Here is a 12,523-nt window from a genome sequence, read left to right as displayed (position 1 = left end):
GTGAAGCCCTTCTCACAAGGAACACACATATTTTATTTAGATTTTTCTGATTATTTTTGGTGCCCCAAATGTATATACAAATAAAAGAAACACAAAAAGAAAAGAATAATAAAAAAGAATGGTCGACCAACTGGGCCAACCAACCCGGCCCAGCCAGATCTGGCCCGCACCGCTCGCCCTCTCTCTCTAGTCTCTCCCCTTTCACCCTCTGCCTCCTGGGCCCACCTGCCAGCGGGCCCCACCCCGCAGGTCATCCCCAACCTCCCGCAAGCGCTCCTCCCTCTGGGTGTAGGTGGACAAGTCCGCGGAAGAGCCCGCTTTAGCCGCGTGAGCCGCAAGTGCAGAATGCAGGACAAGCAGGTGCCCGCGGACGCAGGTACGCGGACAGGTGCGGGTTTGGAAGGTTCCTGCGTCCGCGCGTGTTTCCCAACACCACCAGCTGATACGGGGACAGCGCCGGACCCGGACATGTCGATGGCCTCCGGCGCCGCCAGCTCCTCCATTTGCCCAACGCACTCTCCTTCCGCGAGTCCGCGCGAGCTCGGGTCCATGCCCATGACGCTCCTCTCCGCCACCTCGGCCGCGAAGACGCACCTCTTCCGCGGTTCCGCCACGAGGAGCACCCGTCGCCGCACCAGAGCGGCCTACACCTTGCGGCCCCGCAGCAGCAGCGGGCTCGCGGCGCGAAGCTGGTGGCCGCGAACGCTGCGTCCGTCGCGCCGTCGCGGAGACCGCGCCGGCCGTCGGGGACGAGCGGCAGGAAGCCGCGCGTGCTGGTGGCGGGGCGGCATCGGCCGGCTGGTGTGCGTGCTGGCGGCGTGGCGGAAGGGGTACGAGATGACCGTGTTGATATTGCTGCTTGCTGCTCTGTAGAGAGGGGAGGGGAGGGCAGGGCAGGGAGGGCAGCCATCGGTCGCCGGAGCCGGCCGTCGGTAAGCCCGCTCCGGCTGAGCAGTAGGTCGGCGGGCGGCGGCGGCGCTCGGGATCTGCCTCGCCTGTGTGCGGTGCGGCCTGCCCTCGCTTGAGTACGGCGGTAGCGGCGGCCTGCCTTGGCGAAGTATGGAGGCGGCGGCGGCCTGTCTGGCCGGAGCACGGTGGCGATTGGATCGCAGTACGGGAGGGCGTCTGACGGAGTGGCCGAGTGGGGAATATTGCGGTGCGGGTGGCGGGCCAAGAGGGCATAGCAGGACTGGGCCAGAAAGCCCACTTTGAGTTAGCAGGTTGTCCACGACGCCACGAGACGTTTTTTTCGCGGCGCGGCTCAGCGGGCCTGCGGAAGCCTGCGGCCACACTCATCCAGAGTCCTCCCGCTGCCCACGTCTCCATCCCGGCCACCTCCCCGCCAACGACCCCCACCTCCCCCACGCCCCCTAGGCCCCGATCTCCCCCCCCTTGAAGCCTCCGCCTCCCTCTCCATTTCCCCTGCCCCCGCACCCAATCCCGCCGCCAGGTTGCTCCGATTTTTCGCTAGAGCTGCCACAGCCGCGCCGCCTCCGTCCGCCTTCCGCCTCCGCCAGGGACCCCCTTAGGCCACGCCGCCGACGCCCCCAGTTTCGCCGCCCCGCGCCGCACCCCGTACGCGCCTTGGCCGCCGCTGGGGAACGCCAGAGTGCCGCCGCCGATTGATGCCGAGCCGCGCCGCCGCCGCTCACCATCGCCGCCGCCGCTCACCATCCCCGCCGCCACGTCACGCGCCACCTTAGCCGCCACCTCAGCGCCGAGGTCCACCACCTCTCTTTTTTTTCTTTTTTTTCTTGTCTAGTTATGTAATCAGATCTGAGCCGTAGAAGTTAACTAGATCAAACGGCTCATGCTATCAATCCGCGCGAAGAGGTACCGACCAATAGGTGCCACATGTCCACTGTCCACCCTAGTTTTCGTTTAAATCGACTTTCCATAGTCTGCTCTTTGTAAAATTCATATCCAGAGATATGCTTGTCCAAAATTTACAAATAATATACTGTTGGAATCCTAAAAACATAAGGAACATTTTGGATCAATCAAATGTGAACTTACAGAAGTTTAAAAATCATCCAAATTTAAATATCCAACTTGAATCAGCAGGCTATAAAATAAAATCCGTAATCTCAATTTGAGTAATTCCTTTTGCATTAGTTTTATAAAATCATCTAACATGCAGAGATGTCTCTGAAATAATAAATTATGGTTTATAAAATATTAATTGCACCTATTTATCAAATTCCTTTATTTAATCATATAGAACTCCAATATTAGCATGCATGTCTTATTTAAATCTCATAGACATCAAATATTTTATAATTTGGTTCTTGACCAGAGAAGACAACTTGGATTTATAATAATAAACGGAATACAAACTTCCTTGCATCCATAGCATCATGCATGTAGAGGACAACTAGAGAACAATTAAGTGGTGTGAGCATGATTAAGATACATACTGCATACATGTTTTCTGTTTGAGCATGTCAATGTATAGCATCATGCTTATGGTGCATTGTTATATGATTGTAGATTGTGATTGTGCCGACTGCAATGTGTGTGGTTGTGAAGATTGTACCAACTCTCCACCTTATCCAGGCAAGTGATACACCTATCACAAATGTCCTAGTTTTTATCAATGCACTGTAGAAATTTTTGTAGTATACATGTGTAGGGTATTATGCTTGCTATGCAAACCCCTACTTGACTTCTTTGTCGCCATTAAATTTAGTTGTTGCTCAACTATGCTATGAAATGATTTTATTAGTGAGTTATGGAAAACAACTAAGTTTAATGAACTACCTGGGTGGAATTGGTATTGCTCGGGTTATGTTGAGTGGTTCCCTGGGGTCATGTCGTCGAACATCTGAACCGCCAGGTGTATCGCACTTGTGGACGTCCACCCAGGAACAAAGAGATATTAAACAACCTTGCTCATTAGCTACCATATAGCCAGACGGATGAACGCTGGTGTTCACATGGGTAGGTGAGCACGCGTTTGCTATGCGACACGTGTCTAACACCGCTTATTCTGCCGTTAGCCTGTAAATCTGTGACGAGGTGTGAATGGGAGTCCTTGTCAGTCCACTTTGTGACCACCATGGAACCAAATCCTGCGATGAGGACGCCCGCCCACCCACTCCTCCCCTCCACCTACCCTATCCAACTCACACCTCGCGGCAGAGGCAGAGCCCAACCTCGAGCACAACCAACTCCTCTCGTTCTGATCCTGCGTGGTCAACCTTCGTCGATCCTTGCCCAGTTGAGTGAGGAGACGCTCGTGTGGAGCCGGGGTGAGCCGAGGCCGGAGACGCCAGCGCAAGTCGAGGCGTGGCCGGTCAACGCTAGGCCGGAGGCAAGGGGCCCGATCCAGGTGACACCGGATTGCCGTCCTCTGCCTCACTGTTTCTCCATTGTCGACCGGCGTCGCCGCTCTGGACTATGGTGCGGCCATGGGAGGCACGGATCGATCTCATAGTCTCTCTCTCTCCATCTCTTCTGGTTTCAAGAGGTGGCATTTTTTTGATTAGCGGATTGCTGTAATTCGAGTCTGCTGTCTGCCCTGCTCGCGCATTGGTTGGGCGGCCATCCGCGCGACGTCAGCGGCGCCTAGGAGGAGTAGCCGGAGGTGTTTCCATGAAAGCTATAATCTCAAATTCGTCCACGGATGTTGCGCCGAAGTGGAGCTGCTGGCGAATACTGTTCTTTTTTTTCTGATGTATTGTTGTGTCCTGTGACTCCACGGCAGGAAAAACTACTCTCACTGTAACCTTCGTCCATAAAGACACATCAAACGAGAATGTGCCTGATGCCTGCTCTTTTTGCAATTAAATTCTATGAAATTTATTGTGCATATGAGACGGTGTCCACTGCAGGTTCGTCCAACTCAAGGCTCTGCTCTGGCGCTGCTCGCATCTCGTGGCTCTTGCTGTATTGCTCCCCGTCCGTAACCGAGGCGGTGGCGTTCAGTTCGCCCTGGCTGGCGGCACCGATTGGGCGGCCATACGAGTCACCGACGAGGAGCCAGAGAGTGGCCGCCTGTGCTGCTATGGCCGGCGCCTTTTCTCCATCTCCTCTAGCGGAGGAGCTGTTCGGAGTGGTCACGGAGTGGTCATGATTAGAGGACCACGAGGACGGGCCGCTTTTTAGGCAGGAAAGCTATTCACGCCCTGTAGTCTCCGGAGACAGAAAACGAATCTCAAAACTGATCCAACGATGTTTAGACCGTGCTCACGTACCCCCTGAACACCAAATCCACTCTCCTGTGCAAAAGAAGCCTGGTAACCGAGTGTGTATACGTGAGCACGCACTGCATATCTGACACGTGTCTAACGCCGTCCGTTTGGTGGAATCTTTCTCTGCAGTGAAACGCACCCCTGCAGCCCCACTAACCCACTAAGAGCGAGTCCTCGTCCTGCCGTCCAACCTATATGCTCTCGTTCCTATCCATTCTATCGTCTCCTATCCTCTCATTCTATCCTCTCCTATCCTCCCCCAATGCCCCTCTCTCTCTCCTAGGACCGGCCTGCGACACCGCCCTCTGTGGAACGATGAGCTCCACCCATGGGCGGGCACAAACAGATTTATGGGTATTCAGCTGAATACCCATTTTTTTGGCAAAAAAAAAATCGTATACATGTCATAGGTATGTATGTTGGATGCATGAACCTGGCATGGGCTGGTCAACTCGGGTTTCTTCTCCAGGAACGTGTCTTCCAAACGTGTTGAGCTCACAACATCTCCATCGAACGGACCCCAAAACCAAACCCCACCAAACCATATCTAGGTCAAGGCCCAAGCCCCAAATGCAGCAGCAGATTTATTCAGTGGTTCAGTCCTTTGGTATTCGTCAGGCTCCACCGATCCAGCGACAAACAAGATCGTGAGGCGACGAGCGAGCAATTTGTGCCGGCTGCTGGACGCCGGCGCCGGCGACGCGATCGATCGGGTCATCTGGAGCAACAGAATCCCTTCCATGTGGATATGTTCTTGGGTGTCGTTGATAGACAAATTCGAGAGTTCAATGATCGATTTGATGAGGTAAACACGGAGTTACTTGTTTGTATGGCTTCATTCATTTTCTGCTTATAATAAGGAGAAGTTGGTTAAACTTTCTCATTTTTATCCCAAAGATTTCTCAAAGATGAAATTAATGCGTCTTCCCTTTCAACTCAGAAACTTCATAGCTGATATGCATAGAGATGAAAGGTTCAGGGAAGTAAAAAGTATTGCAGATCTTTCCATTAAGCTTGTTGAGACGAAGAAGGACCAGACTTATAATCTCGTTTGCAAGCTTCTTAAATTGGCTCTAGTTCTTCCTGTTGCAACTGCAACTATGGAGAGAGTTTTTTCTTCAATGAACTATGTGAAGAATAAATTGAGGAACAAGATGGAAGGCCAATACTTGAATGATTGCTTGGTTACATATCTTGACAATGAATTCTTTTTCCAAGCATGATGCAATCATATCACGTTTCCAAGCCTTGGAGAGTCGCAAAGTTGTGCTTTGAATTTGTCTATTATTATGTAATTTCTCTAGTATTATGAGATGGTGTCATTGTTATAGAATATTTCAGAACCTTTCTATTTAGTATTGAAAATTTTGTCATGCAATTTATTTACTATGTTGAGATGGTGTTTTGATTGAACCTTTCTGTTCAAATCATGGTTTATATTGAACAATATGCCAATCGTTGTGCTGTAGTCTGTACTTCTATATTGAAAAAAAAATTAACCTTCAGGTTTGTATTGGTTTTTTATTTAACTTTGAATACCCATTCCAAATATCCTGTGCCCGCCCATGGCTCCACCACGAGCATGGCCCGGACGATACCCGCGACGGCGGCTGCTCTGCGCGGGGCAGCTGCGGCGGGAAGCGGACAGCCCTGCGCGCACCCGGCGGCGGCGTGGCCCGTGATGGCCGTGACGGTCGACATGGGCAGCGCGCGGAGGTCGGCGAGGAGGGGAAGACCCGGGCGGTTCTCCCAGGCGTGGTCGAAGCCGTGGAGAAGCACTTGCCCTCGGCGGCCAGGACCAGGGCACCGGCGCCGACCCCTGGTTCCTGGGTGGTGAAGGAGCTCCTCCTCCGTGGCTACCGCGTCAGGGGAACCGCTAGGGATCCTGGTAAGCGCATCGTCTCTGAGTTCTCCGTCGATTATTTTGCTGATTCATTGATCTGGTAATGCATGGCGCGTGCGTGTGACTGACTGGTTAATTTGTGCAGCCGATAGCAAGAACGCGCACTTGTTGGCCCTGGACGGAGCGGAGGAGAGGCTCACCCTCTGCCGCGCCGACCTTCTCAACTACGACAGCCTCCGCGCCGCCTTCGCCGGCTGCAACGGCGTCTTCCACGCCTGTCTCCAACGACCCCGTCAGTCCCCTGCTCGCTCCTCACTTGCTTGGATAGGGAGTGGACGCCAATGGATGCCCAGGAACGCCACGGTGCACTTCATCGAGAGGATGCCAGATCTCCATGTCTGTTTTATTAATTTCTCTGTTCTGATTCTCTCAGAATCTTGCCTCGGTGAACACTGTTGATGGTGAATTTGGTGATGACTTCAGTTGACTTTTCTTAATCCCTTGAATGGACATTGTCCCGCTCGATTGGCACTCATTCTGGGGAGTATGGTGCGACCATGGAGGCATGGATCAAACTGCCTCAGTCTTGATTCGTGGAGCCTTCTTTTGTTTAATGAATGGCTATGTTAGTGTTCAGTTTGGATAATTAGCTTTTAATATTGTGTCCGCTCTTATGGTGGTAAATTTCTTCCATTGATTAACCTCTGGTTGTTCTGTATTCTTTTGAGGTGTAAAAACAGAGAGATCGGTGTGTTTTTTAATTCACTTTCCCCTTTCTTATCTTTTCGCATTTTGGAAGACTGAGGTCCGAGAAAGATCTTGCGGGCAGCTAAAGCCAAACGTGAAGGCACTTGTGTGTATTGGTTGTACTTGTATCAGTTCGTGGCATCGTTTGTCATGCTCTGTTTTGGAGAAGAAACTCGTTTTTTATTCTCTCCATGAAGCGGGTCCCACTCACATCATGGAATAGAACTGTGAAGTTGCTGTTAGTGAACAAACAGACATGGGCAGCATCCAATGGTGCGGGAATAGATCCAACGGTATTAGACGCGTGCTCACGTATACACCCGGTCAACAAATCCACTCTCTTATGCCTTACTAGTGTTTAACAAGAGACAAAAAAATGCAATTGCAGGATCTAAAGGAAATAGCTTCGAGCACACACACAACGGCAACAGAAAAGTACTTAGTTACCTGGGACCGGAGTATGAGTGCTTTTTACCTTTCCTCCCCGGCAACGGCGCCAGAAAAGTTCTTGATGTCTACGCACGCTTCTATTCCTGTAGACAGTGTTGGGCCTCCAAGAGCAGAGGTTTGTAGAACAGCAGCAAGTTTCCCTTAAGTGGATCACCCAAGGTTTATCGAACTCAGGGAGGAAGAGGTCAAAGATATCCCTCTCAAGCAACCCTGCAATCACGATACAAGAAGTCTCTTGTGTCCCCAACACACCTAATACACTTGTCAGATGTATAGGTGCACGAGTTCGGCGAAGAGATCGTAAAATACAAGTGGTATGAATGAATATGAGCAGTAATAACGGCGCCAGAAAAGTGCTTGCTGGCGTGCAGTTGATGGTAGTAATATTGCAGGAAGTAAAGATGCAGTAAAACAGTAAACAAGCGATGATTGCAGTATTTGGAAACAAGGCCTAGGGATCATACTTTCACTAGTGGACACTCTCAACATTGATCACATAAATAAATAAGTTCTCTTCCTTTGTGCTACATATACTCTTGTTTGATAATGAACACCATTCGTTGTGTAGGGCTACAAGAGCTCCCTCAAGCCGGAGTTAACAAGCGCCACAACATTCGGTGTTCATATTTAAGTAACCTTTAGAGCATAATAGATCTTTGCAATTTAAACCGAGTACTAACATAGCATACACACCGTCACCTTTACACTATGAAGGGGGAATAAATCACATCAATACTATCATAGTAATATTTAACTCCATAACCTACTAGAGATTATGATCATAACCTACGCCAAGTACTACACGATGCACACACTGTCACCATTACACCGTGAAGGAGGAATAGAATACTTTAATAACATCACAAGAGTAGCACATAGACTAATAGTGATACAATGCTCATCATATGGATCTCAATTATGCAAGGCAATTCATGAGATCATTGTATTGGGGTACATGAGAGAGAGATTAACCACATAGCTACCGGTAGAGCCCTCAGCCCCGGGGGAGAACTACTCCCTCCTCATGGGAGACAGCAGCGGTGATGAAGATGGCGGTGGTATCGATGGAGAAGCCTTCCGGGGGCACTTCCCCGTCCCGGCGGCGTGCCGGAACAGAGACTCCTGTCCCCCAGATCTTGGCTTCGCGATGGCGGCGGCTCTAGAAGGTTTCTCGTACCGTGGCTTTTCCGTATCGAAGATTTAGGTCAGGGACCTTTATATAGGCGAAGAGGCGGAGTCGGAGGGGGTACGGAGCCGCCACACAACAGGGTGGCGCGGGCCCAGCCCTGGCCGCGCCAGCCCCATGTGTGGGCCCCCTGTGGCTCTCCTCTGGTGGCTCTCGGGTGTTCTGGAAGCTTCGTGGAATTCTAAGATGCTGGGCGTTGATTTCGTCCAATTCCGAGAATATTTCCTTACTAGGATTTCTGAAACCAAAAACAGCAGAAAACAGGAACTGGCACTTCGGCATCTCGTCAATAGGTTAGTTCCGGAAAATGCATAATAATGACATAAAGTGTGAACAAAACATGTAGGTATTGTCATAAAACTAGCATGGAACATAAGAAATTATAGATACGTTTGAGACGTATCAACCACTAGTGAACTGTGGACCCCGTTCCATTCTTTTACATCTGAAATACAATCTACTGCAATACTTGTTCTTTACTGTTCTTCGCAAACAAACATCATCTTCCACACTATACATTTAATTCTTTGTTTACAGCAAGCCGGTGAGATTGACAACCTCACTGTTAAGTTGGGGCAAAGTATTGTGATTGTGTTGTGCAGGTTCCACGTTGGCGCCGGAATCCCTGGTGTTGCGCTGCACTATACTCCGTCACCAACAACCTTCACGTGTTCCTTGACTCCTACTGGTTCGATAACCTTGGTTTCTTACTGAGCGAAAACTTGTTGCTGTACGCATCACACCTTCCTCTTGGGGTTCCCAACACACGTGTGTCAACTACACGCCAGCAAGGAGCTGCACCCACATGTATCGACTGCGGTCATCGATGAGCACGAGGATGTAGCGGCGACCGCCCGGTGTTGGTGGCGATATCGGGCCGCACAGATCGCCATGGACAAGTGATGTCTACGCACGCTTCTATTCATGTAGACAGTGTTGGGCCTCCAAGAGCAGAGGTTTGTAGAACAGCAGCAAGTTTCCCTTATGTGAATCACCCAAGGTTTATCGAACTCAGGGAGGTAGAGGTCACCTCTCAAGCAACCCTGCAATTAAGATACAAGAAGTCTCTTGTGTCCCCAACACACCTAATACACTTGTCAGATGTATAGGTGCACTAGTTCGGCGAAGAGATATTAAAACGCAAGTGGTATAGATTGTGGTAAACGGTAATTGCGATCTGAAGTAAATATTGCAGAAAATAAAGATGTAGTAAAACAGTAAATAAGTGATGTTTGCAGTATTTGGAAACAAGGCCTAGGGATCCTACTTTCTGTAGTGGACACTCTCAACATTGCAATCATAATTGAATATAAATAAGCACTTCATCATACTACTCTCCTGTTGAATAAAGAACTCAAATTCATTGGGCAAGTGTGCAAAGCACACCTCAAAGGCGTATTCCCAAGTACTAGTAAACACCCCACACTGTCACCGTGAGCATTCATAGGAGGTACTAACACACCACAATTCATAAGGGAGTTACACACGGCGCACACACTGTCACCATTACACCGAGGTCACAGTAACTCCAAAGTTCACATAATAAAGCACTTGAATAGCATATGACATCTAGATTGCAAAGCCTATGATCACATAGATGAACAAATAAGTACTACTCTCAAACACTCTCTTGTTGGATAGCAAACTGTTATCACCAGATTTTGGCCAAATCAGGAGATGGGCCGTACTTGAGATGGGCTTGGAGAATATACACGTGGAGCGTCTCTGAAGCGGCCTTGCACGAGAATTTGGGCTAGTTTGCCCGTGTATCTGTATATTATGGTAGTTTAGAATTAAAAGATAGAGTTTAGCCCGTACACGGTTAGGTGTATTTCCAAAAGATAGAAAGTCTACGGACTATAAATATGTATCTAGGGTTATTGAGAAAGGAGGACAATCATGTTCACAACAAACCAATCTAGGCGCATCGCCACCCCTTGTTTCGAGGGTTTCTCCCGGGTAATCATCATGCTGCCTAGATCGCATCTTGCGATCTAGGCAGTATAGGTTTATTCGTTATCTGGTGTTACTCGTGCTGAAGCCTTGTTGATGGCGAGTAACACTACTTATCTTAGATGTTTTGGGGCTGGCATCGTCGTTCTTCTGATATGCTTGCTTAGCTATGCTGCCCCTCGATATCTAGCCGTCCTTACACCTATTTTAGGTGTAAGGGCGGCATCTTGCTTTATCTTTGTTTAGTAGATCCGATCTGTTATAGTCGTTCCTTGTTCTGCAAGGATTAGTTTAATATCTGCATGGTTAGGCCTTACAAACGGGTTGAACGATCCGGTAGTGCGTAAGATGTGGTTTATTAAACCCTAAAGGGATTGTTCAGGGGATCAACTTCATGTTGGTTTTTAGGCCTCGTTAGGGTTGGTTTTCCATTATCTTACGTATCTGCTAGGCTCAATTACGCGTAGGATGTTCCGGTTATGCAGTGAAAACCCTAGACTATCGTAGATTAGCTTAGCTTGATATTGATAAAGCATGATCCCCGTGTCGTTGTAAATCTAATGTGAACCACGGGGCAATCGGCTCTTTGAGCCGATCCACAGAACAACTTAAGAGCCGATCGGGGCTCGTATTTAATGTTTACGTGTCTACCATGCAGGAAGCTAAACGAAGCAATCCATCACCTTCCTGACCAGGTATAGGTCAGGTGGCACACCCTTGCAACCGCCAGGACGTGTGCCGGAGCATTGCGGGACGACGACCGAGGGACCAGGGCCCACCAGCAGTCTTGGGACCCTCCCGGCTCTTCGTGTTGCTCGCCGCTGCCCGCCAGTGGGTTTTGGCAGGCAACACATTCTGCCACGCCCGGTGGGACAGTCTGCAACAACCACGTCAACATCTGCAGCTGAGATGTCAGGCGAACCAGTCAAGTACGAAGAGCTGCCTGACGAGCACAAGAAGAAGTATGATGAGCTTAAGGCTCTCTTCGAAGCCGATCTCATCGGCTCTTTCGACAAAACCCGTTCACACGGCATTAGGTTCAAAGGATTCACACCTGAAGGCGTGCTCGATGGAGTAGATCTGTCTCTTCCTTCGGAAGAGCGCACCAGAGCCCTGCGCTAGGAAACCAATTATATGGTGGCGCATTCTCTACATCGTCATTCTGAGAGCCTGGTGAATGCTTTTGAGGGTGTTGCGCTCCGTGTGGTTCAGGAAATCATGAAGCATCAATATTCTCCGTCAGGACCTGCCTTAGGGACTCACCAGGGAGAGATACCGTTCCACACCAGACCGCAACTCCCATTCACGCTTGTGGCTCAGCAACAAGGTTCACCGGCATATGTTGTCTACAAGGTTGGAGGTGATCCTGGCGAATACCAATTCCTGTATGAGCCGCCCAAAGAGATTCCACATGGATACGTGTGCACATACGTGCCGGACTGCAACAATTGGGCACACACGAACCAGATCACAGCAGGAGGGAGTTCTGGAGCAGATGCTGAGAAACAGGCGTGGCTAGCTAAATATGCCACCGGAACGAGTTATGAAAGCTCAGCCCCTGCAGCTCATACCATGGATCAAATCAGTGCAATCCTGAGATATCAGTTCGGTATCCTGCCAAAGAAGAGAACAATCGGCTATTCCAAGCCGTATCCCAATGAATATGACCTAATCCCGTTGCCGCCCAAGTATCGGCTCCCTGACTTCACAAAGTTCAGTGGATCGGAAGGCTCTAGCTCAATTGAGCATGTGAGCCGATATTTGGCACAGTTGGGCATGGTTTCAGCATCCGACCAGCTACGTGTAAGGTTCTTCGCACAATCGCTCACGGGTCCAGCTTTTGGGTGGTACACCTCGTTGCCACCAGATTCAATTCGGACATGGAAGCAACTGGAAAAGCAGTTCCATGTACAATATCACTCAGAAGCTACCGAAGCTGGCATTGCCGATCTGACGCAGGTGCGGCAAAGGCGGGGAGAGACGGTGTCTGAATACATTCAGCGTTTCAGAACTGTCAAGAACCGATGTTATTCGGTTCGTTTAACTGAAAAAGAAGCAGTCGAGCTGGCAGTGGCAGGCCTCGCGGCGCCACTCAAGGATCTGACTTTCCAAGTGGAGTACAATTCGCTGGCACACATGGTTCAGAAGTTA

The 12,523-nt window shown here is 49.9% G+C and overlaps 1 long non-coding RNA gene across 1 annotated transcript; it reads left to right on the top strand.

Moving 5' to 3' along the window:
• The first annotated feature begins 5,524 nt into the window (after nt 1-5,524).
• LOC139836044 (uncharacterized) lies at nt 5,525-6,801 on the top strand. The gene is made up of 2 exons (XR_011751862.1): nt 5,525-6,081; nt 6,182-6,801. It is a non-coding gene; the product is annotated as an uncharacterized lncRNA (long non-coding RNA).
• The last annotated feature ends 5,722 nt before the right edge of the window (nt 6,802-12,523 follow it).

This window comes from Lolium perenne, chromosome 1 (genome assembly GCF_019359855.2).
Source record: "Lolium perenne isolate Kyuss_39 chromosome 1, Kyuss_2.0, whole genome shotgun sequence".
Classification (NCBI taxonomy): Eukaryota; Viridiplantae; Streptophyta; class Magnoliopsida; order Poales; family Poaceae; genus Lolium; species Lolium perenne.
Note: the sequence above shows the minus strand (reverse complement) of the source record. Positions and strands in the feature narration are given on the sequence as shown.